This window comes from Pelecanus crispus, chromosome 11 (genome assembly GCF_030463565.1).
Source record: "Pelecanus crispus isolate bPelCri1 chromosome 11, bPelCri1.pri, whole genome shotgun sequence".
In the NCBI taxonomy this organism is placed as follows: Eukaryota; Metazoa; Chordata; class Aves; order Pelecaniformes; family Pelecanidae; genus Pelecanus; species Pelecanus crispus.
In genome coordinates this window covers 17,576,151-17,591,507 of record NC_134653.1, presented here as the reverse complement: position 1 = coordinate 17,591,507, position 15,357 = coordinate 17,576,151, and positions in this window count along the sequence as shown.

The following is a 15,357-nucleotide window of genomic DNA, read 5'->3' as shown; positions in this document are numbered from 1 at the left end:
GTCGGGTTTGTTTTTCACTGGGACCTTACTAACTGCTGCCTGTCTCTTTTTCTTATTGTTTTGGGGGGGGGGAATTTTTTTGTCCAGAGCATGGCTTTGAGCATGGGTTGGGTTCTTTTTTCTACAAGTTAAACTTTGTGCTGACAAACTGTTGGTGATAAACAGCGTGGCCTTCTCTCCTGCTCTGCCCGGGCTCATCGGCTGTGGAGTCAAACCTATATCCTCCAGGGCAGAAGATGGAAAATATTTATAGGCAGTGAAATCCAGTTTGAAAGGACATTCCTGAGACCTCGTGCTTTTAAACTTGGACAGAATCCCTCTCACGTCTGGCTCAGGACCTTGAAACTGGACCGGCCTATAAAGTAGTTCACTGGGCCAGATTGAGAACAGAGTTTTCTCTTGTCCAGACTTCCTGCTGAGACTATCGAGAGTGTCTTGGGTAGGTTCCAGGTCTATGATTTATGGACAAACCACAGGCCAGGAATCTGCAATCTAAGCTCCTTGAGCAGCAACTGTTTAAAACATTATGGGAAGAAATGGCCACTGTTTCTAAAAGAAGAAAACTTGGGAGCCATTAATAATGTTTAGCACTTCTGTAGTGCTTCACAATTGTTAGTTAATCCTCCCACTCTCCTTGTGAAGTAAGTCAGAATTATTCTTATTGTACAAATAAGGTCTGCATGGAACTTAAATATGTTTCTCTAAGAAACACAGTAGATCTGAGTTAGGGACACAGCCCAGGACTCAAGAATCCCAGCAAAGTGAAACAAACCCCTTCCAAGATCCAGAGGCATAAAGACAAGTACCTGCTGGGTTTGGATGAGGCAGTCAACACTAATGTAACAGCAACTTCGAGAGCATCTCTGCCCAATACCCCATTCATTTAGAAATTCTTCCCAGGGCAGTTCTGGGTCTGCCCAAACCTTATCCAGTGACATCATGTGCTTTCCCAGTAACCCCCAGGTTCAAAAATTCCTGGGATTTCAGAGGAGACCTGGAAGCTTGGCTGCTTACTGCAATTATCCTGTACAAAGTCTTTTTCAGCTGGTCATCTCCCCTATTGCTTGGGAAGAAGAGGTTGGCATGCTAAAATCTATCTTGCTATCTTTCTCGGCCCAGAACAGCTCACCTCCTGACGCTTCTGGAGGGGTTGAACATGGGTTTTCCTTTTCTTTCATCAGCAGGAAGCTTTCTTTCCAGAAAAAAAAAAAAGTCATTTGTTCTTCCTCTGCAATCAGAATTGTCTTTTGTTTCTCCTTTACCTCCTCCTTTACATTTAACCTCCATCTTCTCTAGACCACTTAGTGGCCGATGCTGTGGTTACAACACAGACCAGGCCAAGAGAGCAGTCTGCCTTGACAGTCACTTTCCTGTTCTCACCCGTGACAGAAGAGTGCTCCTTGGTGCTATCTCCCACTGCCAGACCTGGAACCCCTTCTAGCAATAATTTTATCCCAAATCACAAGCCCCTTCCCATCATACTCCTCCTGAAAATAGTCTGGAGTGTGAACAGGTGGGAATGGGTAAAAAAGTCTGCTACCAGTTCTGGTCAAAATGGAATAGATGACAGGAGGGCAAGGACCAAAGGCTTCTGTAAGTACTTAAATTTGTAAGGACTCCTGATTGTAGCATTGCTGTTGATCTATTTACAGCGGCAGGAAGGATGAAAAATTGGTGAAGGAAGCAGACTTTTCCTCTTTTTAAACCTTTGTGGCAAAAGGTATTGTAATGAATTGTCCATTAAACACATCTGTCCAGCTTTATTCCAAATGTCAAGATATGATCTGCAAGGGATTTGAGGTCAGGTAATAGGACTTAACAAAGAAGCAGTCTGTGAAGCCAAGCAAAGCTCGGTTCTCCTTTTGCAGCCCAAGTAAATGAGGGGTAATTGGGGTTAAAACCTGATCCAGAAGTAAATCAGTAAGTAAATCCTTCATGGAACTGTCCCAGATTAAACCTTTGGAAACTCAGGACGTTAGAGCTGTGACAGGAGGCAGAGGGAGATTCAACTTGAGTTTTGTTTCGCTAATGTATCTCAATCACTGGACTTGTTCTGTCCCAAGTGGTTTAGCAAATATTTAAAAAAAAAGTGCTCTAAATTATCATGCAATATGCTTCAAGAAATCAAAGGATGCGGATTTTTTTTTTTTTTTAGTTGGGCACTGTATTTTTAATGTGTTTAGATATTCTTAGCATGTTTAATGACCAGTTTCCTTACTGGATGATGGGGATTCTTTTTGGAAATTACAATGCATTTCACCTCCCAGGAGAACAAGACAAATTTTGGTTTATTACAACTTAATTTGACAGCACACTGTAACTCATGCTGTGTGACTTACTGAATGGAAACATGCATATTTTTCTGGCAGGCTTACAAGAGGAGATGGATATAGTGACATGCACCATCCCAAAATTCACACTTTAGAAGAAAACAAAACAAACCTGCTCTTGAAAATCCTGCATTGTTGCTTGTTTTGCCCTTTCAAGAGACTCAGCACGCTGAGTATTGTGCTGAGCTCTGTCATCCAGCAAGGCCAAAGTCCATGAGAAGGGCAGATAAACACAATAAATTAATGCAAACCCTAAACTTTACTCATCGGAATTGGCCTCTGTGACTGCTTCTCTGATCACTGCTGACCTGGATTGAATCAATTTGGATTGACAGCTTTAAAAAGTTAATCTGGAGCTCCAAAGAGCCACCAGCGTTACAAGTCTTAACACAGATCAGTACATCTGTCAGACTGAGCAGAGATAACAAAGTGAAACACAAATTTTGAGAAATGCTGACTGTAGCATACCGGTGATAAATATGTATATATAATACATAATGTGTGTATTCATAGATATGTAGATAAACATATTTACTATAAATACCATTGCACAGTGAATTCAAGCACAGTTATTTTAAAAACATTTTAGTATTGGCTACAGTGTCCACAAGTTCCATAATTGTCGTTTTCTGCAGAGACAGCTCAAAACCAAAGTGTGACAGTAAATATCCTGTCTTTCACAATGTGTATCAGAAGTGTTGTTATTTCAGGGACCTGCCTGCACCTATACAGTTGTAATTCATGGGAGAGTACCACTAGCACGCATTAAATTAAGCCAAGATTTTCATACTAGAGTCTAAAGCACTGGGGCCCTATGCCACCTCTGATACAGAGCAGTTCCCTGGTGGGGAGAAAAGGTGAATTATTAAACAATTGCTAGCAGGAGTCCAGTAGATCTACATGGAGACTCAGATAGTCTGCCTCTGATCAGCTGCCTGATTTTGGGAGAGCTGATTCTTCTCTCTACGCCTGTAACTGCAGCTGTGTCTTCTAGCTGATGTTGGGTACAAACAGCGAATAGAGCCGGTTGCAGCAACCACGTCCTTCTTGCCTTTAGGAATGGCTAGAGGCCTTGAAACATCCTGTGAAATAGATACCTGTTTGGTAGCCAGTACATACTGTTAAATGTTAGTGCTTTTGAACCCGTCTCTTGGAAATACCACAATTCCTTTGGCTCTTTTCAGCGCAGACTTTTAAAAGGCTGCATTTACACATATCAGCAAGGTTCAGGGTGTCTGCGCTCCTCTCATTGAGCGCAGTAAGCTTTAGAGGATTCAAGTGGTGAAAAAGCAGATGCTTGTGCATGTTATGTGTTTCACATTTCTCAGGGGCCCTTTTCTTTGGTGCCTCAGCATTTTTGGAGTAGAAAATTGCATTTAACTACATGACATGCAGCAGAAGAGCTGGAGGCTGCAGCGTTGCCTGGCAGCCGCGATGTGGAGGCCGGTCCAGCTGAAGGTGCGTGCGTTTGCTGTTTTCAGCACTGCTTTGAACACCGACAGGCAGCTTCCCTGACTGCAGGCGTGTGACGGGGTTTGCGGGCTGTCCAGCACCTTGTGGAGGTGCCCCTCGGAGCCCTCCTAGTTATTCTTTTAAATATTTGGTGCTTTTGAATTCAGTTTGCATTTAGGGTGTTGTGCAACGAAATGTTACTGTGACTTGGCTTAGTTGTCCTTGTGGAACACGCAGTGTCTCAGTACACCATAACCAGAGTATTTTTCACTACGTTTGTGCAATATGCGCTTGCAAGTTCTTGCAGGATTTTTCCTCAGAGTGCTTCTAATTCCCGTAAGTGTAGCAACTTGAGAAAGAACTTGAATAAACTAGCAGAAGTGTTGAAAGACACAAACCAAAGGATTTCTTCATATCAGTTTTGGGTTCTCATACTGCCATGGGCATATTGCAGCTCCTGGGGAGATTCACTGCAAAAAATACACCCATCAGTCCTGCCAAAATAACCAAGGGCACCCATTGTTTGCTTAAAATTCAAGGGTTTCCAGTAAAATTGTTTTAATTTAGCATGGGTTAAAAATTAAATTGCTTTGCTGGAAGTGAAAAAGCATGGTGCCTCAGGAGCTTGTTCCATTTTAAAAGTTGTAGTTAATTTTTTTCTGTAAGCTTTCCAAACAGGCAATGCTATGACAGTGTCAGTTTCTTTTGGTGATGTCAAATTACATGGATCAAGATATAATTATGGAAAAATAAATGTTATGTGTAAAGGACCCATCATATCATTCTCAGTTAGAAGTAGTGCTTTGTATTTGTTAGTTGATTTGTTATTTTTGAAGCAAGCTAATAGGAGTGTCAGCCCCAGCACGTTCTGTGTGCCGCTAAACCTCTTCACTCTGCCTCTTGGCCTGTTAAGAAGTGTTACCCAGGAGTGATTTTGGTTCTTGCTGCATCCATACCAAGCATTGAGAAAGAAATCCTGATTTCAACACGAAACATGCATTCAAAACGCAAATCCAGCGTACAACCTCCCCCCCCCCCCCCCCCCCCCCCCCCCCCCCCCCAGTCTCTGGTCATTTTATACCTGCAGCCCTTTGGCCACAATTAAATATTCGTTTGGAGGAAATTTTCGTTGATCCCAACTCCAAGTTAATATTCAGTATGTGGTCTCTGAGCTGGAACTGAGTGTAGTGGAAAAATGGCATCCATTTTCCTGTTCAACCCCAGGCACTAAGAAATATGAAATAAAAAGGCAATGCTCTTTTCTTTTGACAGATAAGCTTGGTGAAAGCTTGACCTATGTAACTGCTTGCCTTGAAATTTCAATACTTCCATTAATTTCCATGGGAGCAGCACAGCATTCATTGTAACCCCACAGCATTAGTTACAATGGGCTTTAGCTGCAGCTCTGCAGCCTGCAAACGCGTGCCTTAGGTTTTAAATGTGAAGATGAGCGACTTTTAATGATAGTCCCACGCTCGTGAACAGATGGTATGTATTTCTCTCCCTATTTACATTTTTCTACCTATGAGTATTTAGGTCGAGTCGAATTCTTTATTAGTAAGCAACGCTATGCCGTACGCTTTCCTCTATTCGGCCGTACTTTCTCCAGACTCGTTATTCACCTGAGTTACAACAGGAGCAGAGGCCCCACTCCACGCTCCAGCATTTTACGTTGGGCCGGGCTGGGCTGAGGCCCTGACGCGCTGCAAGGCCGCGGGAGGCGGCCGGGCCCGCCGCCGCTTCCCCTGGATCACGGCCGCCCCCGGTGGCCGCCGGACTGCCCGCCTCAGGCCGGGCTCGCCTCAGGAGGCGCCGCTGCCTGCCCGAGGGGAGGCTCCCGGCCTCTCCCCCGGGGCGAGGAGCGGGGAGCGACCCGGGTGCCCTCCGTCCGCCGCTGACGAGGCGAGCCGCGACCGCCGAGGGGGCAGCGCTCACGGGGCCCGCAGCCCCCGGCGGGCACCCCCAGAGCAGCCGCTGGCGGGAAGCGCGTGCGCCTGCGCGGGAGGGTGCGGCCCTCCCCGTGCGCGCACGCGCAAGGCCTCTGCCCCGCGTCCCGCCGGCGGGGCCCGCGCATGCGCACCGTGCCCGTTGCGGGCGAGTGAGACGGTTGGCCCGCGCATGCGCTCCGGCTGGGCCGCGGGGCTCCCCGCCGTGGCGGCGGGGCGCGAGGAGCGGCGGGAGCGAGCCCGTGCCGCGGCGGAGAGGTCAGCGGCGGGCCGGGGCGGGGGCGGGGGGGGGGCCGCGCGGGCGGGGCAGCCTCTCACAGCGGCGGCCGTGCGAGCCGCGCCGCCGTGGCGGCGGGCGGGGGGCGGGCGGGCGCGCGGCGTGGCGTCATGACGTCATGACGTCATGACGCCGGCGCCATCAGCGCGGCGCGGCGACACCTGCTGGCGGGGAGGAGGTGGTGTCGAACCCTGGGGCGGGTGTCACCCCAGGGTGCGACGTCATCTGCATGAGGATGCGACGTCACTGGTGGGACGTCATCCCCCTGAGGAGCGGGAGGCGGGTCCCTCGTGTGGGACGGGGTGCGGCTCAGGCGCGAGCCGCCGGGCCTGGTCGCTACAGGCCTCCCTGGCCCTGCCAGGGCGCGGAGCCTGAGGTGAGCCCAGGCGTTGGCCCTCAGGGGCCTGTCACGGTCACAGCTGTGAGCAGAAACCTTGGGGCAGCTCTGAGCGTGGCCTTGAAGCGCCGGCGCGTCAGGGGACCTCGGGTTGGGTTCGGCTGGGTAGCTGTTTGCTGCGCTGCAGCTGTTCAGTAGGGCGAAGCCTCCATCCTTGATGTTAACATGGCATCAAAAGCAAAAACTCAGTGATAAAGCAAAGGCAAAGTTATTCAGTGGAAGGCCTGATTACAAGGGTGTCAGAGTTCAAGCATGCATTGACTGCTAGGAAGATTCGTTAAAAACTGCTTAATGCGTCCAGTCTCAAAGCAAACTTCTTTCAAGCAGTGTTATCAGTGAAAGCAATTCTGAGGAGTCTGCTGGCTGCTTTGCAAAGCAACACGGAATTTTATCTTTGTTTTCCAGGCTTGGGGGCACAAGGAACAGCGTATGGGCCCGCCTTGAGGGGAAACGGTTGGTGATGGCTGTTTTACGGACAACGCGTTGTCCCCAATCCTGATATGCAGGTGCCTCTTGTAACCATGCAGTTTTTAAATAAAGCAGAAATTATGCATTTGCTGGGGAAAAACATACTATTTGCACTAAATAGTTTGACTCTGGTAAAGCCCAATGGCAGTAACATTGACTGATGCTCAGTCTTTTGGCTACTGTATAAACTCTGAAAAAAATCACAGGCTGGGTATAGTCACTGTTTTAACTACAAACGAAGACCCTTGCGTGGTTGGCTTTTGTATCCACTTAAGATCCTATTCTTCATCTCCCTCCTGGTCCCTCCTGTCTCCTTTGATTTTGCTGTTTGAATTAAAACAGTTTTCTGGGTAGCCAGCAGTCATTTTATTGCTTTACACTATATGGGTGTGTCAGAGGCAGACTGGAAACAGAAACAGAATTTTTACTGTAAGCTTTACATTTAGAGGAAGTTGGACCTCAGGTTCTTTTGAGCATTTGCTTTTCCCACTGAGTCATTTTTCATTACACTTTTTTTCCAAAGAAGCTGTCAAATGGTAAAAAATAGAAATTTAAAGAGGATGTTTGACACATTATTGTATGCTAGTGAAATTTAAAATACGCTTCAGGGTCCTCAGTTGAATTTAAGGCCTTGTCCAGAGTTTCTAGAAAGAATTTTCCTGAAAGCTAAACACAGAAAAATTGACATCGTTGTCTGAGAGCTGACCTCTTGCTGTTATTGTAGTCCTCAGTGGAAGATACACATTCATGCATCCGTGAGATCATTGGTATGATACCAGAGTTTCCCCCAGCACTCACAGCAAGTCTATAGGTAACAATATATTTGGATATTGAGAAGGCGAAGGAACTAAATTAATAAAAGGAGAAGATATTTTAATAGGAAGAAATCTTAAAATGTATTTTCAGAACAGTAAACCAAGATGATGGACGCTGGTGTATGGAGAACAGATACGATAGCATGGAAACATCATAAAGCAACATATCCATAAAGCAGTATGTTGTGTATTTTACTGTACATCTTATATATGATTTTAGCTGAGAAGAGAGCAAGTTATTCATTATTATAAATTAATGACATGTTAGCGTAAACGATCCATTATTAGATCACCTGTAGAAATCCATGATGAGTTTGGTCACCTTTTCAAAGCAAGCATCTTTCTATTTTAGCGAATGTAGGGAAATCAAGATACTGTGTTAAATTTCACTTTATATTTGGTTTTTGTGATGATAAGCTTTGACATAATCACAAATCGGAAGCTACACTTTTTGGGAAAAAATAGTATCAGTAGAACTTACTCTGTTTTAAGAGAACGTGCCCTTTAGAATAACAGTGTCTTCCTGGAGAGAAATGGCTTGAGTATTTAACAGTAATATAAACATTTCTGTTTATATTCACTTTTTCATTAATTATTCCATTTATTTTCTTGCCACAAACATGCATAACGCTGATTGCTCCGTTCTTGATCTACAAAATGATGGCATTGTTTGACATGGTCAGTATTACCCACATCTGAATAGAGTCAGACACCTGGGCTAAGGTCACGTTGTGGTCGGTTTGGAAGAATGATGGACTGGTTAAGGCTTTGTGCTGGGTACTGAAAAGGCAGGCTGAAGCAGCACGGTTCCTAACCTTTATGCCCCTGGTGCTCTATGACCTGTGGGCAATGCGTCCTCTTTTGAATGAATTGTGCTGTAGGTTCACTGTAACAATTTCACCACTATAAAGGAAATTAACCTTTTTACTGTTGCAGTATATGTATTGATACGGCCACAGACTCGTATAGGGACCTGCCATTGTTCTGATTATCTGTCTGGACTCCTAACTCCTTTGTCGTCATTGCTTCCCAGGATAGATTTACCTATCCTGTTAAGTATGGCCTTGTCCCAAAATGATGACTTGGTGCTAGTTTACCAAGTGGTCTGCATCCTTCTGCCTCTGTCTGTCATCAACACTATCTAACGGTTCCTTTCTCTGCATCATCAGACAGCTTGATCAGCGGTGGTTTATGTCTCTCCTAACTCATTTCCTAAGTCTAAGTTATAGAAAACAAGACAGGCCAAGAGTTAATCGCTGTGGGATGGTCCTAGAAACATATGTTCTCAATGACTGCTGTTTGTAGTTGCATTTTGAAACCTATCTAGCTACATTCTAATAATTTTAAATGTGTTGTGTTGATTTTGTATGATTTTAATTAATCATTTTGTCCCTCGATACTTCTTTAATGGTTTACAAAAGAATTACACCTCTGTTAACACACAGAGGTCTCATTAAAAAGGTATTAGCTTAACATAGGAGATCTTGGTTTTCATAAAACTGTGTTGATTGTTATTAATTTTATTATGCATCTTTATTCGTCAATTCCCATATAAGCCATTTCTTTAACTGCCTGGCATTGATCTCAGTCTGAAAGATGGGTATTCACTTCCCTAATTGTTCTTTTTGAAAAATCACAGTGACTTCTGCTTGCAAATGATCTGATTCTGTTGACAGAAATACCTTCAATAGCTGCTGTTCAGCACGCTTTGGATTACTGTTAGAATAGCCTACTTTCATTAACATCATGGGATGGATATTATAAGAATATTTAGTTCTGCACATTCTCAGTATTAACAGTTTTACAGTTTGTTCTATGATGATCTAGTGGCCTTGGTGGTTTTTTCTTCTTTGGTTTTGATGTACACCAAAAGATCTTCTTGAAAGTCCTTAACTTTTGTGACCAGAAAGCTAATCTTATGTAATTTTACCTCCTTCTCATTTTAATACAATTCATTGTTTGTATTCAGTGCTATCCAATTCCCTTACCATTATGTTATTTTATGTATTTGTTTTTATTATTACTCTGATTACTTTTCTTTCTCTGAAAACCAAATAAGATTTTAATAAGTATTGTTCTCTTTATTGATTTTTGGGGCCTCTAGTGAAATGTTTTTATTCAGTCCTTAGTTCTCAACTGTATTTTTCTGTTGAAATTAAGAATTTTTTGTTGTTTTCAGTCAAATCAAATAAGTTTTTGAAACACCACCTGCATATATTTGTGATTTGTATGCTCCTGTGTTTGCATACAAACCATGAGCATTTGCACCTGAGCAACCGTTAGGTTTTATTTTTATGTTCACTTCCCCTTTATCCTTCTAGAGGAGGTATAAAGTAAGTATTTTCTATTTCGGTGAAGTGCTTTATGAAGTAAGGCTAGTTTCTACAGCATTTGAAAGATAGAAGGGCATTTTATCATGTAAGTAGTGATTTAAAATTCATGTCGGGAATGTGATAGATTTTTTTACTGGCTATGAAATGCTTTACCGTATGTACAAGGTTCTAGCAGGGGGAGGTGTAGTCTTCAAAAGAAATGTGAGCATGGTACTCTGATGGGATATCAGGTAATGTGAGTAGTGTCAGGTAGACATTGGTACTGGTCATTGCTAAGATTGCTCGTTAGAATCTGATTATGATTTTCATAGCTATTATTTCCTTGCTTATATAGACTTGAGTTAATTTGTCATTTCCTATATTTCCACGGTTTTGTTATCCTTTTCTGGCACAGGACAGCTGGCAGAGACCAGGACAACAGGGTTGGTACCTGACTGTGAATTCCTGTTCTGCGCTTACATTTGTTCTCTCCAACTAGAACAAGCGCTGCTGTCCTCAGTGTTAATTTATTTGCACTTCTACAAACACAGAGACCCTGCACGGTACAGATCTAGTGTGTCTAGAGTAGTGTCAGTGATAATGGTATTGCTTAGTGCAGGAACCTGGAGAGAACAGGCTCTAGTGAAGAGAGTCTCTAAAAGTAGGGAGGATAATATGCTTTTTCAGAAGTTATACTGTTGACATGTAGATTCTTCATCAGGAACCTGTAGGAAGATTTTTTGTTGCAGGATTTGGTCTGGAAGAATCCCTAGGGACCACCTTCTGGTGTGGTTTCCAGAACAAACACTACAGAAATTCTTTCCCTTTGCTGTATTTGGACTGGCTTCATTGAAAGCTTTGCTACCAACCTCCAGATCCTCAGGCCGCAACTTTCGAAAAAGGGGAGCGGGGTGATAAAACTTTCTGTGTCAACACAACAGCATGCATCCCATCATTGTGTCCATTATCAACACGCTGTAATTAGCAGCCTAGGTTCATACGGGCCATGGCGATTAACTCATTTCTAAAGACTGAGGCAATATTAGTCACTTTGATCCCATTCTTTGACTTTCACTTAAGTTCTGGCCAGCTTTACAGGACTGTCAGGACCACTCCTATGTTGATCTTGCTGGTGGAAGAAGTGGGAGAAGGTGCTCCTGGTGAGAAAAGTGCCACCCTTCCTGCAGCAACCCGCTCTGCCTGGCACGCAGAGCACAGCCTCGCTCCGTGTTTCCTGTCTGGTGGAGACGGATGCTGCACACTCAGCACTGTGTCTTCCTACACCTAGTTAGGAATGCAGCCGCCTGTTAGGCTGTTTCCCTGCTGGAGATGGTGGGGAGAGGATCTGTCTGCAGATTTGTACTTTCACCACAAGGAAATGGCATGTATGAAAAAAAATTCAGGTTACTTTTTGCCTCGCTTTCTAGTGTTAAATAATCCCACTTCCCCTAGTATTTCTTGTGAAACCCAGGAAATTGCTCCCATGGTAGCATGGCACTTTCCTTTTTTTGAAAGTGTAGAGTCAGGCTTTCTTTAAAGATGAGTAATTGAGGAGGATATGTACTGAGGCACTGCTGCAGGGGTCAGAAGGGGAGAAGGTATCTACTGGGTACAAGTTGTTGAGGCCTACCTAGCATTGATCTATGCTTTCTAGCCACAATGATGACATATTTTTGGAGACTGAGAATTGTTCCTGGAACAAATAGACAATTTAAAGTGGCAAGTGAGCAGGCCCAGATGTTGTATATTTGAGAGCTCAGAAGAGAGTCATGCTGTTGGACTGCTGGTAGGAATACGCTTTCAGTTGTTAAAAGAGAAGCTGCTCTGAAAGGTGGGAGGGTAGCAGATGTTTTACCTGTTGTGGGTTTTGTTTATTAAAGAAGGATTCTATGATTGAACTAAGTAATTACGAGGCATTAAGTCTTTTATGTGTACCTATTAAACTGGTTGAAATGATCATCAGGTTATTTGTAGATGTCTGTCATTATACATTTTTAACCTAATAGCATTTTATCAACATGGTGGCCTAGTTTCTCCAGTAGACTGTCTCTTAGTACTCTAATGGAGTGGTTTGAATTTGTCAACAAATCAGGAAATAAAGAACGGATTAATATAGCTTGCTCAGAAATCCTTTGAAAAGGGGAAAGAGACATAGAATTGTTATGAATGGTAAACAATCTAAGAGAGGAAACTGGCTGAAAGGTAGCAAAGAGCATCCAGGGGTTTGTTCTGAATCCTCCTTGGCCTGTGCCTGGTGGTCCCACTGGGCAGTGACACAGCCTTTTCAGCTCAGTCGAGATCAGAGGTGGTTCCAGCAGGCTCTGAGCTGTGGGTAACACAGTAGATCATGAACTTCAGTGTGGAGGAGTGTAAAGTAGAGCATGGAGGTGGAAAAAGAGAGAAATTGTATGGAACACCTTAATGATACCAGATACTGAAAGAGCCCTGGACATCTGTGTTCAGGTGAAACCTTTGATCAACAAGCAGGTGCTTTCAAAACAAAGCAAAAAAGATGTTAGGATCTGTGAGGCCTGGATGGGGAAGGAATGTGAACAATATAAAACTTCTTCTTCAGCTGTATCAGCAGTCTGCTGTCTGCAGTACTGGTCAATGTGTCTCAGAAAAAGCAATGGAGAGTGAAGGAGGTTCAGGAAATACTGATGGAGATGATTAAGGGTCAGGAAAGATTCTCCTAGAAGACTGGGACTCTTATTTTAGAGCACAGACACTGGAGGATGTCATACATATAATTTAATAAAGTGCCGAGTGGTCTAAAGAGTGTGGATTTGGAGCTTCTGTCCTCCTCATCTCAACAGCAGACAGTCAGTGAAGTACAAAAGAAGCAAACTGAGAACTGGTGAAAAGGGATACTTTCTCTTGGAGTTTTTCAGTTAAACCAAGGAACTCAATTCAGTAGATGCCTGTGAGCCTAAAAATGGTAGGATTGAAAAGGTGAGGGTGTTATATGGCTGGAGGGTTACGATAGTAACATTGATGGATTTCTGTAAGAATTAACTGTTGCGGTTCTGGTTTCAAGAAAGTTACCAGGAAACAAGATTAGTCCCAGATGGAAAAGGCAAGGATGGGCCATTTGTAGGATCATAGGATAACTCAGGCTGGAAGTAACCTCAGGAGGTCTCTAGTCCAACATCCTGCTCAAAGCGGGGTCAGCTATGGGGTCATGTGCTATTGCTGTCTCCCTCCCCCTGCAACTTGGAACTTGAGCAAAAAGAGCAGTCAGTACAAGATACAGTAAACCTAACCTTTTCCTTCCATTTTCCAGGTGCCATCTTTCATTCTTATTGGTCCTGCTTTGTAGCATTTTGCTGATCCACGTTCACTTGAAGGGCACAGCTGGGCTATAGATTTGGCATCTAAGTGGTTAGGTAAGTGCTGCTGTTTATTTTATTTGACCAGCTTTGTGATTTGTTGAGTCCTAAAATCTTCCAAAATGAATTGAATACCTTACTGAAAGAAATTATTTTCAAAGCCATTACTTTTCAAGCTTTATAAACTGGTGCCAAAGCTGGTTCTTAGGTACACCAATAGCAGAAGCGTCAGAAATACTGAGATGTTGAACAGAGCAGGAGCCTGTAAATACAAGTCTGGAAAGGGGGGAGTAAGACAGATAAATTCTTACTTAGTTTTGCATTGTTTGTATGTCTGACTCGGTCTACCTGGGGCACTGAAGATTGGTTGCAAACACAAAAGTGCTGATCTGTTTCAAAGTTTAATATCAGGAACTCACCATAAATAATATGACAGTACGGATGAGTCTGTGAGACATATTTAAAGCCATGGAGGATGTGAGATTCTGTTTTTCTCTACATGCTGTCTCCTACTTAGAAGAAAATGGTCAGTTTACAGTGATAACTACACCAAGGTTCTGTCCAGGAAAATTAAATTTATGAACTGGCTACATAAAACTTCAGTTTCTCTCTAACAGGAAATGACTCCCAAGATTCACAGCAAAATCCTCTGCTGGTTTGGGAGCCTGAGTTTAAAATAAATAAATCCATTAACATCTGTAATTGCTTATAGGAAAGGCTGACCCATGAAAGTGTGTAACCAGCATTCCTTAGCCTCACATGTCTGCAGCCAAGCCATTTGAGAAAACAATCTCGCATGTGTTTTTCCTGCTTTTTGAGTCTTTCTGGGCCCAGAGCTTTACTGGAGAAACTGAACCACAGCTGCTGCCATTCCAAGTGAAACACTCCGGTTTAGGCTTGAAAGAAATAGGTTTTGGGAGCAATATAAAACCTCTGGTAAAATAGCCAGAACCATAGTGAACTTAGGACTAGGAAGAAGAGGACAATCAAAATGTCTAAGAATAGAGATCTAGTTTTAATGTTGCATGGGATTGATGGCATTTCCATCTGGGCATTGTACCTAGTGCTGTTCCAAGTAATCCCTAGCTAGTACTACTGTTCTTACTGTAGCTGAAAGGATTAAGAAACTCGTTTAAAAATACCGTTTGTTTAGTCTGTTAGTTGTCTGTTTGACAGCAGTCTGTGAAACGTGGTCAGTGCCATGGTGAATTGAGTACTCGGAGGAAGAGTTCAGTATTAGTTAGCAGGAGAGCTAATCCTGAATGTGAGTAGCCATGGAGGTAGGAGGAGAGAAAGGATGAACATGTTTGATAGATCTGTTCTCAGACTTGTCCCAGAAACCCTTCTGAAATGCCAGAAACTGCCTTTATTTACTTCTCAAAATGAGGTCGGGCTCTCCTTTTTAAAGCTGCTGTGTCGCAAAGCAGAATTTTACACTCTAGAATAGCTGCTTGATCTGAAGAACGGGTTTTTTTTCCTCCTCTGCTGCATTCCTTCATCTTGTATTATATAAATGTAAGTATGAATGCATATAAAAAAAGGACAGTCTCAAATCCTGAGCTCCAGGACTAACGCCTACCGGTATCAGGTATCTGTTTTGAAAGCTTTCCTCTTCTTTCCTAACGTGGCTTGTGCATGTCTGTAGTACAATGATAGTGATGGTGTTTTGGGTCAATACATGGTTTTTCTAATCTTACTATTTTATACAAATTCTCTCCTCCTTCAAAGTTCTATCCCAGCCCTGTTCCACAATGCATCTGCATATACCATCCTACATAATCACCTGTTTTTGTTTCTTTATTAAGGGCTTTATTAAGTGTCTTTCTGAAGCCCTCTAGCATATCAGGAAGATCCTACGCATGCTCTGTATGAACTGAGGTGCTTAACTTACGGTCTAGAGACCTCTGAAGAACCAACTTGTCGATGTGCTATGTGTGAAAGCAAGTGGGGTCCTTGGAGAGAGAATGTGCTCTACTAAATAGCTGTGAATTAAGTGTGGAAGAATGAACTATCAGAACAGCGGAGAAGTGC